The sequence below is a fragment of the Gobio gobio genome (genome assembly GCF_949357685.1).
Source record: "Gobio gobio genome assembly, chromosome: 23".
NCBI classification, from domain to species: Eukaryota; Metazoa; Chordata; class Actinopteri; order Cypriniformes; family Gobionidae; genus Gobio; species Gobio gobio.
Window position 1 is genome coordinate 5,405,188 of NC_137119.1, and position 13,979 is coordinate 5,419,166.

The 13,979-nt window shown below is 37.8% G+C and overlaps 1 protein-coding gene across 4 annotated transcripts in view; it reads right to left on the reverse strand.

Moving 5' to 3' along the window:
- The window catches only part of fars2 (phenylalanyl-tRNA synthetase 2, mitochondrial), a 277,814-nt gene that overhangs the window by 246,785 nt on the left and 17,050 nt on the right, over positions 1 to 13,979 (reverse strand). The window lies entirely within an intron of this gene.

The following is a 13,979-nucleotide window of genomic DNA, read 5'->3' on the forward strand; positions in this document are numbered from 1 at the left end:
TTAGTGATTCAGTGATTTCCCACCTCATATCCCCCTGAGACGAGAGAATTATGCATTTTATTTCTGGAAAATATCGTCATTTTGCGTCAGAGGATTTTTTGCCCAGAGGCGAAAGACTACAGCCACTAGATGGAGCTGTTCCGCATGTTATCAACCCGCCCATAGGGGCGAGATCTCACCACAGAATGCAAGACACAGACGGCCACACGGACATTCATAACGGAGCAATGCAGAGCAAAGTGAGTGTTTCAACTTTTCAATGAATTCCTGTGATAGTTTAGCTTCTATATGCGATCTGAAAACGTGCCAGACTGGCGTTTAACGTTACCTCAGCTCAGCTCAGCTCTTCTCTCGTGAGGAATGAAATCTGACACTGCTGCGTCTGTGCCGTGACTTTCGTTCGGCTTACACACACTTTATTGAAAAGACACGTTCAGTTTTTAATTGTAGTGTTTATTCTCTAACTGAACGAAATGATTGTATTACTATGAAGATCAAAACGACGGTGTACGGAGTGGCCTCATAGGGCAGCGAAGCAAGTGCATTCTGGGAGTTGTTGTCTTTCATCCACATGAGACAAAAATACATTTTCTGTCTTTTCTCAGTCTAGAAGGCACCAAATTCAAAAATAATTTCACATTTCTACTACATAAATGACCCAGTTTAAATGCAAAGCTTAATGCTAAATCACTGAAGTAACCCTTTAAGCTTAATGTTTTATGCGATATTGCAATTTTGCGCAAAAATTACATTCGCAACTTTGGATGGAAACATAGCTAATGATGCAAGTTAATAGACTGACAATTAGGGATGGGCAACAGTGGTCGAGTAATCGAACGTGACAGCGACCATCGATCATGAGAACGATGATCGCCCTGACTTAAAAAAAAAAAAAAAAAGACTCTGTTTTATTGGTTATTGCGTAATTTTGCGCGGTACCTGAGGTTTGATTGGTTAGCGTTATACAGCACACCTCCAGACCGCGGCGAATGTTTTATCATTAAAGGGTTAGTTCACCCAAAAATGAAAATTCTGTCATTAATTACTTCCCCTCATGTCGTTCGACACCCGTCAGACCTCCGTTCATCTTCAGAACACAAATGAAGATATTTTAGCTGAAATCTGATGGTTCTGAAAGGCCTCCATTGGCACAATGCACGGTTCACTCTCAAGACCCTTAAAAGGTACAAAAAACGACGTTACAAAGTCCATCTCACTACAGTGGTTCTACAATAACGTTATGAATCGGCGAGAATAGTTTTTGTGTGCAAAAAAACCCTAAATAACGACTTATATAGTGATGACGATTTCAAAACACGGAATCATGAAGCTTCGAAGCGTTATGAATCAGTGAGTCGATTCAGCGGTTTGGATCGCCAAATTTCAGCAGTTTGGTGGTTTGACACGCGATCCGGATCATGAATCGACTCACTGATTCATAACGCTTCGAAGCTTCATGATTCCGTGTTTTGAAATCGTCATCACTATATAAGTCGTTATTTAGGGTTTTTTTGCACACAAAAACTATTCTCGCCGATTCATAAAGTTATTGTAGAAGCACTGTAGTGAGATGGACTTTGTAACGACGTCTTTAGTACCTTTTAAGGGTCTTGAGAGTGACCCGTGCATTGTGCCAATGGAGGCCTTTCAGAGCCATCAGATTTCAACTAAAATATTTTCATTTGTGTTCCGAAGATCAACGGAGGTCTGACGGGTGTCGAACGACATGAGGGGAAGTCATTAATGACAGAATTTTCATTTTTGGGTGAACTAACCCTTTAAATGGTTAGTGCAAGATGTGCAACGCCAATCTGTCATAGCCTACATAGCATTATAATGAGAACACGATGGAAATAGAATGCTGTAAATTCTCTGTGCTTAGTTCCCCGTCTATCAGCTGTTAAAGCAAATCCACAGAGAAACTAGCGAGAACACTCAGACTAGCGCGTGAAGTTCATGTGCGCATTCGCGTCCTTTTCTGCAGATGCACGTTGTAAAATTACTTTTATTTTGTCTATATCTGATTCATCTAATATAAAACGCGTTTGGTTGAGCTTAATAAGCTGGCAAAGCGCTGCTGTTAAACTGGCTGTTGTTCATTCTCTTCAGTTTCAGCTCAAATGCATTAATGCTCGACATTATGGTTTAGAGACGGTCATATTCTTTTTAGATAGGCTATTTCTTTCTCAGAATCATTGATATTAGTAATGCAGCAGTCCTATACTGTTCTCGTATCTTTTAACAGTAGACCTAGTTTATTTAAAGTAGTTTTTCGTTATGAGTTCGAAAACGCGCAGTGATGTCTGTAAACGCTTCGATCATGAATAATAAAATTAAGTGCATGATGTGCAGAGTCAATCTGTCAAAGCATTATAATGAGAACACGATTTTAATAAAATGTTTCTGTGTGCTTTCGTTGTCCGTGTATCAGCGTTGTTAAGGGAAGAGCGCATTCAAACCATAGCCTGTAAAATCTAGCACGCTGAAGTTCACGTGCGCATTGACGTCCTTTTGTGTTGATTTAAGTTGTAATAGGTTCATATTAATCTGATATAGGGTGCGTTTGGTTGAGTTTATTAACCAGCTATAAGCTCTGCAGGGTGGTGTTATTTCACTGTTTCAGCTCAAAGGCAATGCTCGATTATTATTGACTTGGTTATTTGAGACGGTCATTTTATAAAGATGTTTCTTTTTCAAAGACATATATGCATCATAATCTAGCAGTTATTTTTGGTTTTATATGTTCATGTTTTCATATACCTGTTTTCATGTCACATTTGTATTTGTCAACAACCATTTTCAAAACAGTATTTTCATTATCTCAATGACGGACATGCCCCGCCCCCGAGTACTCATTGTTGAGACCTATCGATGATCGAAATGAGAAATTGACAAAAATGCCCATCCCTACAGTCAATTCAAAGAAGAATGGGCAAAAAAGTAACTGCTTTATTCTTTCTGTGTTAAACTGACGTGTGTCGTTTGTTCAGAGACTGTAGACTCTTAAATGTATTGAATATATCCTTAGACCTTTTAAATGTTCTTCCGCGTTTCTCCTTTTCTTTATCTTGGAAGCTCTTATTTGTCATTGATTTGTCATCAAACAAACTGGTTCTGCTCTTGTGCATTTTAAACTTTACTCAAATTTGTGTTTATTTGTACATTCTTATAAAACCACGAGTAACCAAAGAGTAAAACCCTTGTTATAGCACAATGGTTGATTGAGTTGGATATAGAGAGTCATTTGATGTTATTAGGGACGGACTAGCATTAAACAAATGCAATGTGATCTCTGAATGAGGTTTGAGTGTTTTGAATCCAGTTTAAAACCAAAACTGATGCTTATACAAGGTGTAAATGGGATCTCTGGCTCTTGTACTCATAAGATCGCCTGGCCTAAATCTCGTGCTGGTCCTAATCTTCCCGACCAACCACAGGACAAATCATGTGGCTCGTAACGAACATCCCATTGGAAATCAATGAAAGGCACTTAAGCCTGACTGCTTCACTGAAGTGGACAAGACACAGGCCTCCTCTTCCTCACCCACTTAATCACGCTCAAGACACGACTGTCGGCAGTCGACGTCAGAACCTCCCTCGACCTAGAGTTCAGGAGACTTCAGGGTTTAGTGATCAGAGCGCTGGGCCGTTACATGTAGCTTTGTCATAGCCAGCTTGTGGCTTGCTGACTGATATAGGCTGAGTAATCATTGGCACTCAAGTGCATTCTGGGCTCAGTCAGTCACTAACAGAAGCGAGTGGGTGGTGAGTTGATGCAGTGCAGACACAGCAGGATCTGCGATAGTGACGACTCCCATGCAAGCTCCATTGCTCAACTGTGAACGCTGCATGATGGGGAAATTCCTGCACCAGGCAATGGTGGAGGAAAAGCTGGAGACAAACGCTCAGGCTGCTCATGCTTGAAAGCACCCTGCCTAAAAGTTCCTCTTTGGAGTTGCCCAACAATTGCAAGTGAACACTGAAAAGAACGTCTGGAAATGGGATATCGGAAAGCCAAATAATTCAAAATTATAAAAATTATAGCCAACAAGGTTGTACATCATTTGCGTACACTCTTTATTGGCATCGATGGCTCGATGAAGAATCTTTAACATCCATGGTATCTTTCAATTGCACAAAAGGTTCTTTAGAATGTTAAAATGTTCTTCACACACAAAAAAAAAAAGCTTTGGCCGCGCCCACTGGAGTGTTAGTGAGATGATGAGGAGAGAAGAGCGATACAGGATCACTGGACTAACTTTACCTTCCAAAGGATCCTAATGTCCTAGAATCCTAATATTGTAACAAATAAAACAGAATTTGAATTATAATTAATATAACCGGGCGTACAAAACAGTAACAAAGCGTTCAAATTCCCATTTATCTTTTACTTATCTTTCCGTCTTAAATGCTGTTGCCATGACGTGTTGCTATGGTGCGTGTCCTGCTTGACTGCTCACTCTGACACGGCCTCCTCGATATTTTTTTTCTTTGTGTTGTAATAATTCTGCTCATTGTAAAAGTAAAATACAATAAATTTGTATATGTAATCCCAGATTCATAATTGTCTGTTTACAACAGCGGTCGGGAACCTCTAGGCTCGCGAGCCATATGGCCATTCAGTGAGCGCTTGTGGCTCGATGGCAGAAAAAAACAATCCTAACAATCACGATTTTGAAACCTTAATTTTCATCATTAATCAAAGCTATTATTCGAAATGTAGGCTGTCAAGAAGGAGGCAAGATGGGCAGTGTCTCTTAAAAAAACTGAAAGACACATTACCTATATAATATTACAAAAATAAAACAACACATATATATTAGGGCTGTCAAAAGATGAATCGCGATTAATCGCATCCAAAATAAAAGTTTGTGTACGCGCCTGTGAATTGCGTTTTTTTCGGTTCTGCATTTAATTAATTATTTTTCTACAAATTCTATAATTTTCCTCCATCCCAATACGGAACAACGCGACATACATTCACATCTTACGTTAGTGGTGGAGTTATACTCACGGGACACTATAATTATTCACAATCACCAAAGTTCATTATTTGCATGCGTTTTACAGCCTTGCCGGTTAAACATTTCATTCGCGGCTTTAACATGCGCTTTTCCGAGCGCGCACACTAAACGCCTGTCAAACACACAATTACTGGACTAAGTATCGTCTTACTTCACTAATACTATAAAATACACACAAGGTTAACATAAACACAGTCGGCTATGTCTAAAGTGAAAGTTAAATCGGCTTGTCTGTATATTAGATGCACGGAGGTCTTAAATTGACAGCGAGCAGACTCTAGTGAACACGCTGTCCTTAAAGGGACAGTTCACCTCTAAAATTATGTCATTATTTACTCACTCTAATATTGTTCCAAACCTGTATTTATTTCTCGATTACAGAATTTTCATTTTTGAGTGAACTATCCCTTTAATGTTAATACAACAACAAAAGACAAAGAGAAAATCACTCACTGCTCTAGACTGAAAAACTTTAATACAGTAGCTTTAATAAGAATCAATGTATATTTTATAGTGAAGTCTATGTAGTGTTTTATTTTTACATTTATTCATTCAATTTCATACTTAAATGCTGCTGTACAGCTCTGAGCTGCCAGTGTAAATCTTTATATATATTTATTTTATATTTTACAATACACTAGGAATGTGTACAAGGTTTTTTTTAAAGTAAAGTTTTAGGTTTAAGTAAGGTTTTTCAATTATTTTAAGTAAAATAAAGAAAATAAATAAATAAATAAATAAATAAAATAGTCTTTTTTCTCCTTAACCTCTTGCTGTTCCTGTCGCTTAAAATAGAATAGCAAAAAACTGATGTGACAAGCCATCAGAACCGAACCGAACCGAAAACCGTGGTTAAAAACCGAGGTATGTATTGAACCGTGGACAAACTGTATTGTTGCATCCCTAGTGTTTACATAATATATGTGTGTGTACTCTGTTAATTATTATTTATATATAAATACACACACAAGCATGTATATATTTAAGAAAAAATATTTTTATATAAAACATTTATATTTATATATATTATAGATTATATAAATGTATATACATGCAAATATTTCTTAAATATATACATGAATGTGTGTGTATTTATATATAAATAATAATTAACAGAGTACACACACACACATATATTATGTAAACACAAACTTTTATTTTGGATGCGATTAATCACGATTAATCTTTTGACAGCCCTAATATATATAAATTACATTAAAAAGTATAAAAATCACTTGTTTTTATAAAGTCACACTGTCCAACAGCGACACCCGCAGGTAAAGTTACAGTGGGTTGCCTGAGCCCATTGAATTTAACAGACCCACGATAGTCGCGCTATGATTGGACGTCGGACAGCGTAGCGTGGCATGGGGACGTAATGACGTGCCATTAATCGAGCTACGTTCTGTAACATGTAAAACGGGAACATGAATGTAATATTCTAAAAGCAACTCATGTAAACGCCTTCAGAATATTGTCTTATTCAGAGTAAGGTCAATAATTAGATTACTGCTGTCCATGTAAACGTAGTCAATGTGAATGTCTCAGTTGAGCATTATTTATTTGTATTCGGCACATCTCAGGGTGGATTCTTTGGGAAATCAGTCGCAATTTCAGCGCAGGCTTTGAAAGCAGACTTTTATGATATGGACTTGACAGTAATGCCACAACATGTAAGTGACCGTGCTAATTATAATGCCTGATCTGAGATCAGTGATTTTTGATATGATTCATGTACATGTTCTTTGTCTGTGTGTCAGTAAATCAAACCAGTGACTAAACAGTCAACTTGTAAATATAATGCTATATATATATATATATATATATATATATATATATATATATAAATATAATACAATAATCAACACTTTTCACGATTAGTTAACCTTGAGAGCTGTAATAGTAAAAACGTGCTAAACGTTTTCGAGAGAGTTCTACATGTAATACTTAGTTATTTCATATGCAAATATGCCAATCACAGCAGTGGGCATTTACACTGAAGTCTCACAGCAGCCAATCACAGCAGTGGGTGTTTACACTGAAGTCTCACAGCAGCCAATCACAGCAGTGGGCGTTTACACTGAAGTCTCACAGCAGCCAATCACAGCAGTGGGCGTTTACACTGAAGTCTTACAGCAGCCAATCACAGCAGTGGGCGTTTACACTGAAGTCTCACAGCAGCCAATCACAGCAGTGGGCGTTTACACTGAAGTCTCACAGCAGCCAATCACAGCAGTGGGCGTTTACACTGAAGTCTCACAGCAGCCAATCACAGCAGTGGGCGTTTACACTGAAGTCTCACAGCAGCCAATCACAGCAGTGGGCGTTTACACTGAAGTCTCACAGCAGCCAATCACAGCAGTGGGCGTTTACACTGAAGTCTCACAGCAGCCAATCACAGCAGTGGGCGTTTACACTGAAGTCTCACAGCAGCCAATCACAGCAGTGGGTGTTTACACTGAAGTCTCACAGCAGCCAATCACAGCAGTGGGCGTTTACACTGAAGTCTCACAGCAGCCAATCACAGCAGTGGGCGTTTACACTGAAGTCTCACAGCAGCCAATCACAGCAGTGGGCGTTTACACTGAAGTCTTACAGCAGCCAATCACAGCAGTGGGCGTTTACACTGAAGTCTCACAGCAGCCAATCACAGCAGTGGGCGTTTACACTGAAGTCTCACAGCAGCCAATCACAGCAGTGGGCGTTTACACTAGAGTCTCACAGCAGCCAATCACAGCAGTGGGCGTTTACACTAGAGTCTCACAGCAGCCAATCACAGCAGTGGGCGTTTACACTGAAGTCTCACAGCAGCCAATCACAGCAGTGGGCGTTTACACTAGAGTCTCACAGCAGCCAATCACAGCAGTGGGCGTTTACACTGAAGTCTTACAGCAGCCAATCACAGCAGTGGGCGTTTACACTGAAGTCTCACAGCAGCCAATCACAGCAGTGGGCGTTTACACTGAAGTCTCACAGCAGCCAATCACAGCAGTGGGCGTTTACACTAGAGTCTCACAGCAGCCAATCACAGCAGTGGGCGTTTACACTGAAGTCTCACAGCAGCCAATCACAGCAGTGGGTGTTTACACTAGAGTCTCACAGCAGCCAATCACAGCAGTGGGCGTTTACACTGAAGCCTCACAGCAGCCAATCACAGCAGTGGGCGTTTACACTGAAGCCTCACAGCAGCCAATCACAGCAGTGGGCGTTTACACTGAAGCCTCACAGCAGACACGCCCCTTCAAACAGCGTGCAAATCAGAGGCTAAAATCAGGGTGGCAAAAATGCCTTTTATTTCTAAATGATGACAATGTTTTATGTAAAAATTATACTAACATTATAAGTGAACCACAGGAAACATTATAAAACAATGCAGTTCACGACCCCTTTAAGAGTGTACTGATGAAAGCAAACGAGGATGATAAAACAGAACCATTTTGTCTAGGAAGCAGACTAGTTTCGAGCGAGTGTCACAGCTTTAGTACAAGGGTGTTAAAATTAAGCTATTTTAGTAGTGCCTCTGATTTCAAACCGAGTTGCAAAAACGCTAATGCTGCGAAATATGATTCATTACCACAAATTGTTTGAGTCATCTCACACAAATATTAATGGAACAGCTTGCATTAGGACGATATAACTGGATATCAATGACCATTTACAATAGTATTACCTAAATTAATAAATGGGTCGTTCCTGTTATACAGTGTCTTTTGTCTCTATGATTTACTTACTCAGATTTTCTATAAAATGAGTTGCATATTTATAAGAAATGGCTTAAATTATATAGTTAGGTCTTCGTTATCACTTAAACAGATATAATAGACATTACAAATACTATTTTGTATTTTACACACCTTTTTATTGATATATGCATTCAATTGAATCATGTCCTCAGTGCAAAGTTATCAACTTCCACAAGAACTATAAACCATGAAATGATACAAATCTCAAAATATTTTTAGATAATGTTATAGAACAGGCTAAACTGCCTCTAATCATACATGCATAAGGGACATATACTATCCAAGAAAAGCTTGTTATTGTTTAACATTTAAATCATTAACATTTTGTGATAACTATGTATATGTACCTTCACGGCCAGTGTCTGAACAATGGATCTACCCATAATTATAATTTTTTTAGTCCCTGAGCTTGACCAATATGTATTCCTAATAGTTAAACACGTTTTGGAAGAATGCTAAAAATATGAAAAACATGAAACTTTTTTTTCAAAAATTATGAAGCCAAAATGTTACTTGATAACAGGAATGAGCCAAATAATCTTTGTGTAGAAAACATTCTGGGCAAGCTAGATTTGTTTTATTGTGTCAGATACAAAAGGGAATATTTCATCTAGTTGTCATTTCAGAGCAAACACATTAAAACCAACGTATATATAACATATTTTGCAACATAATACAGGTGCAACAAAAAAGTTGCTCTGAGGGTCATGTTGAATTGCCTGAATTGAATCCATCTTACTCTTATAATATATTTATAGTATAGCGGTCTGGTTTGGGATTTCATCTTCAGTCTATATTAAAATATATATATTTTCCAACCGGCAAGGCAAGGAAAATGACTCTGGACCCTTCACATGTGCTTTATCCGGAATTCAAACCACTTCCATCTGGTTGATGTTTTCATACCCCAAGGTTTAGGGCGTTTTCACACCTGAAAGTCTGCACCAAGTTCCGAACCAAAGTTCATGTTTTGGATACATTTTATGCATTTGGTTAGTTTTAGTTTGTTTCATATTGCAATTATGCGAGCGCACTAAAGAACTTTACATGGCACCAGGGTTTCCGTTGTCCGGTAATTACCGGACATTGGCCAGGAAAAAAATTTAATCTCCGACAAAATTAAATCTTTTCGGTCAAATTGTCAGATTAAAACTGCCTAATAATCCCGGCCCCGCCCCCATAACACAATCTGAATCGACCGTTTGAAAGTTTTTAAACAACATCGCATGTTGCATTTCAAATAAAGCGCACGCCTAACGGCTATAATATAGACCTAAACCACGAACTATAGAGAGACGTTTTAAATATGGCCAGGCCCAGGCAGACTAGCCTTAAAAGTTTTTTTCAAAGGCCAGACACGAAGGAGGATAGTGAATCAGGAACGCCTGAAGCCTCAGATGTCCAGAGCCAGACAGCTCCGCCACCACCGGAGAAAAAGCCGAAGTGTAGGGCGTATCGGTCGGAATGGACTGACAAGTTCCCATGGCTAAGATGTGAGGTAGTTGATGGTAACGAAAACATTTTCTGTTCGCGCTGCGAAAAGGCAGGACGACGCAACGGATTCACAAGAGGGTCGAATAATTTGAGAATGTCATTTGTTTGTTCAAGTTCATTTGACAAGGAGTCATTTCACACGGTGGCCAATTTAAATGTTACCAACTAAATGAGACATACTGAGTTTATAATTAAATTTGCTTGTGTAACAACAATGCTATATTCGGATATTTTATGTGAGGAAGGGGGTTGGTTTGTTAAACTATGAAATGTGCAACCAAAGTAAAAAAAATTGGTTGATTGACGCCAATCGGACATTCATTTTTTTTTTTTTTCGTCTATTTGAAAGTTAGGCTAATAAACATGTTGCATATACAGCCTGATTATGTCATTTTTTTTAAGTTACATAAACTGCTTTCAGTTTTTCTCAACTTGAATAATTAAGAGGCGATATTTGACCGTCATATCATCAAAATGTCCGGAAAACGAAACCTCTGCCGGTCACTTTGACCGGCACCATTTTTTTCTAGCGGAAACTCTGCATGGCACACTTGCGTCATCATCTCTGCATCTTGACATTGATTGGTTTTTAAACGGACGTGCGTCTGACGTGTTGTCAATTTGGCGGGTAACTTTGACAAGAATGAACAGATGCATATCGTTGCCACTAGTGAACAGTGTGCATTGCTTGACTATTTCTTTTCGCTTCGAATTGTTTTGTTTAAAAGTGGATATTTCAAGCTTTCCATACACATTTCTCATGTCTGTGAGGCAAGTATACGCTGAGTTTGGGTTTACTTATGAGAGTTCAAGAACAATGCAAGTGATCGCTCCAGCACCTCTAGGGCCCAATAATTTCCGCGTTCACGGAAATCGCGGAATTCGCATTAACGCGGAATCTAGTGTTAAAACGGAATTTTGCGGAATTTCACATATTTGGAATGAAATGCTGTTTTGTGTGGGAGAAGAACGAATGTCTGGGGGAAATGCAGACCGGGGGAAGCAAATCTGGGTCATTTCAGCTCCCCCTACAAAACAATAAAAGTATGGCGAAGCGGCTCTCCACGGCTCTGCTTTCATTGGCAAAAAAGTTAAGAAACTCAACGCTAAGCCCTCAGTACCGAGCCGAGCAGCTCCCTTGCGGGGAGTATTTGCTGTATTTTGCCTTGTTTTTAATGCACTTTAATGTACTGTATGGAAAATAAGGTCTTAAATGAACTTGATAGAAAATTAGATGTGCGGGAGAGCGCGTCAGATCCACGTCATGTTCGGAAGCGGTAGATTTTAAAGTGACAGTAGCACTGATAATGTCTGTCATTAAAGGGTTAGTTCACCCAAAAGTGAAAATTCTGTCATTAATTACTCACCCTCATGTCGTTCGACACCCGTAAGACCTCCGTTCATATTTGGAACACAAATGAAGATATTTTTGTTGAAAGCTGATGCTGAGAAAGGCTTCAGAAAGGCCTCCATTGGCATTCAGTACATTTACACTCCCAAGACCCATAAAAGGCACTTAAAACGTCGTTACAAAGTCCATCTCACCACAGTGACTCTACGATAATTTTATGATGCGACGACAATAGTTTTTGTGCGCAATTTTAGTGTAAAGCATCAGCTTTACACTAAAATATCTTCATTTGTGTTCCGAAGATGAACGGAGGTCTTACGGGTGTCGAACGACATGAGGGTGAGTAATTAATGACAGAATTTTCATTTTTGGGTGAACTAACCCTTTAATGTTCATCAAAGAACAACGGGAACTGAGAAAAGTGTAGCTTTAATGATGATTAATCTATATTTCACTTTTCATTTAAGTTAAGAAAGGTGTTGATAACTTTATTTTATTTCTGTGTAGGCTGTGTCTAACAGGGAAGGCCACGGGTAAATATAGCCTTTATTATAATGGGTTTATATAAAGATTGTTTTAAGTTAAATTAAATTAAAAGTTGTTTTTTAAAGCCTAATAAATGTTGAAATTGGGAGCTTTCAGTTATACTGTAATGTAACGTCATTAATGTTTCATAGAGACTTTAGTATCAGTGATACTGGCCTTCATTCATAAAAAGATGCAATTACAACACATATTTAAAATATGCTGTCTTTAAATTGTTTCTAAATTAATTTGGAGAGTAACTGAAATAATTACAATATCCAAATATTAAAAACTCCAGTTTTTTAATTGCAATTAATCATGATTAATTACAGGAAAAATAAATGCGATTAATTCCGTTATTTTTTTATCAATTCACAGCACGATACTTGCTGTTTTCCTGTTGTTACTTGAAGTATTTAGAGTGCCGTATTTGTCCTGAAAAGCATGAGTAAATGTGATGTTTGTTACCTCAATACATTTAAGGTAATTCCTATTTTATGTTTTATGTCCTATTATATTAACATTAAAAGTTAAGGGTAAAAAAAAATGAATTCCAAAAATGAAAACGGAATTAGCAAAAATTTAAACGGAAATTTGGGAAAAAATAAAACAGATTTTATAGGGCCCTACACCTCCATGTCACGATTTGCATCTTATTTATTAAATCCAGACAATTGGCTGATGAAACATTGATTAAAATTAAGATAATATTTATACAAAACGAAATTCACTTTAAAGAAAGGCTTTCTACAAAACAAAACTTAATGAAGTGGTCAAAATCATTTCTGGCCTTCTGTCTACTGACATATTGCGCCTCTTTTCACTTTTCATAATCAATATAGCAGAGATGAAATTTTAAAATAACATTATAATATTTAAACATAAACCTGTAAATGGTCTGAAAGTCTGAACCATACAGAAAATGCTTTCACACTAGAAATGAACCGAACATTTGTTCAGTTTGATCCAGACCTAGACTACCTTTTCATCGGACCAAATTTCATCTGTTTGTTCCGGACCGTGGTCTGTGTTTCACAACTACAATTTTGATTCGGACCAAACTGAAAAGTCAGAAAATCCGGACAAAACAAAGCAGGTGTGAAAGGGCCCTTAGATACAACCACTATAAAAAAGTAAATACAATTTTTGTTCCTTTAGCTATAAGACTGTTAAACTCTAGTGCAAAGAAAACGACTGTGATTGTTACTAACGTGGGCATCTTGTTATGCAGCTTCACCCGTATGGCCCAAAATAAATTTAAATAAAGTATAAAGTAAAGAATATCCCTATAATGCAAGCACAATGTCTCCCAATAGCTTTTCTTTCAGACTTTTTTTCCATTGCACTTTTTTCATCACTCAGAGCCTATAAAGATGTCAAGTGAGGAGAGAATATAAAAATTGAAAGAAAGCATTAATGCTGACACAGCAAAGACAGAGTAGTCCTCCGGGAGGGAAGAAAATTAACCGATCCGAACAGGACAGAAAATATTGCCAGAGCAATGAGTACGATTGTAGACTGAACCCTTAAGCTGACAAATGGTGCGACAAGTCAGGCCTTCAATAAAAATATTAAAAAAAGAACAGTTTATAAATTAGTGTGGTGCAGTGAATTAATACCATAACAATTTTGGGTAACACTTTCTCATTTGTTAGCATTAGCTAACATGAACTACAACATTTATTAATCTGTGTTAATGCTATTAATAAAAATACAGTTTTGTTCATGTTAGCTCAAAGTGCATGTTAACAGACACAACTTTTTTTGTAATGTAGAAATTAAAATGGACTAATTGGTCAGTTCATGCAACTAATGTAGAATTGAAACCTTATTGTAAAGCAT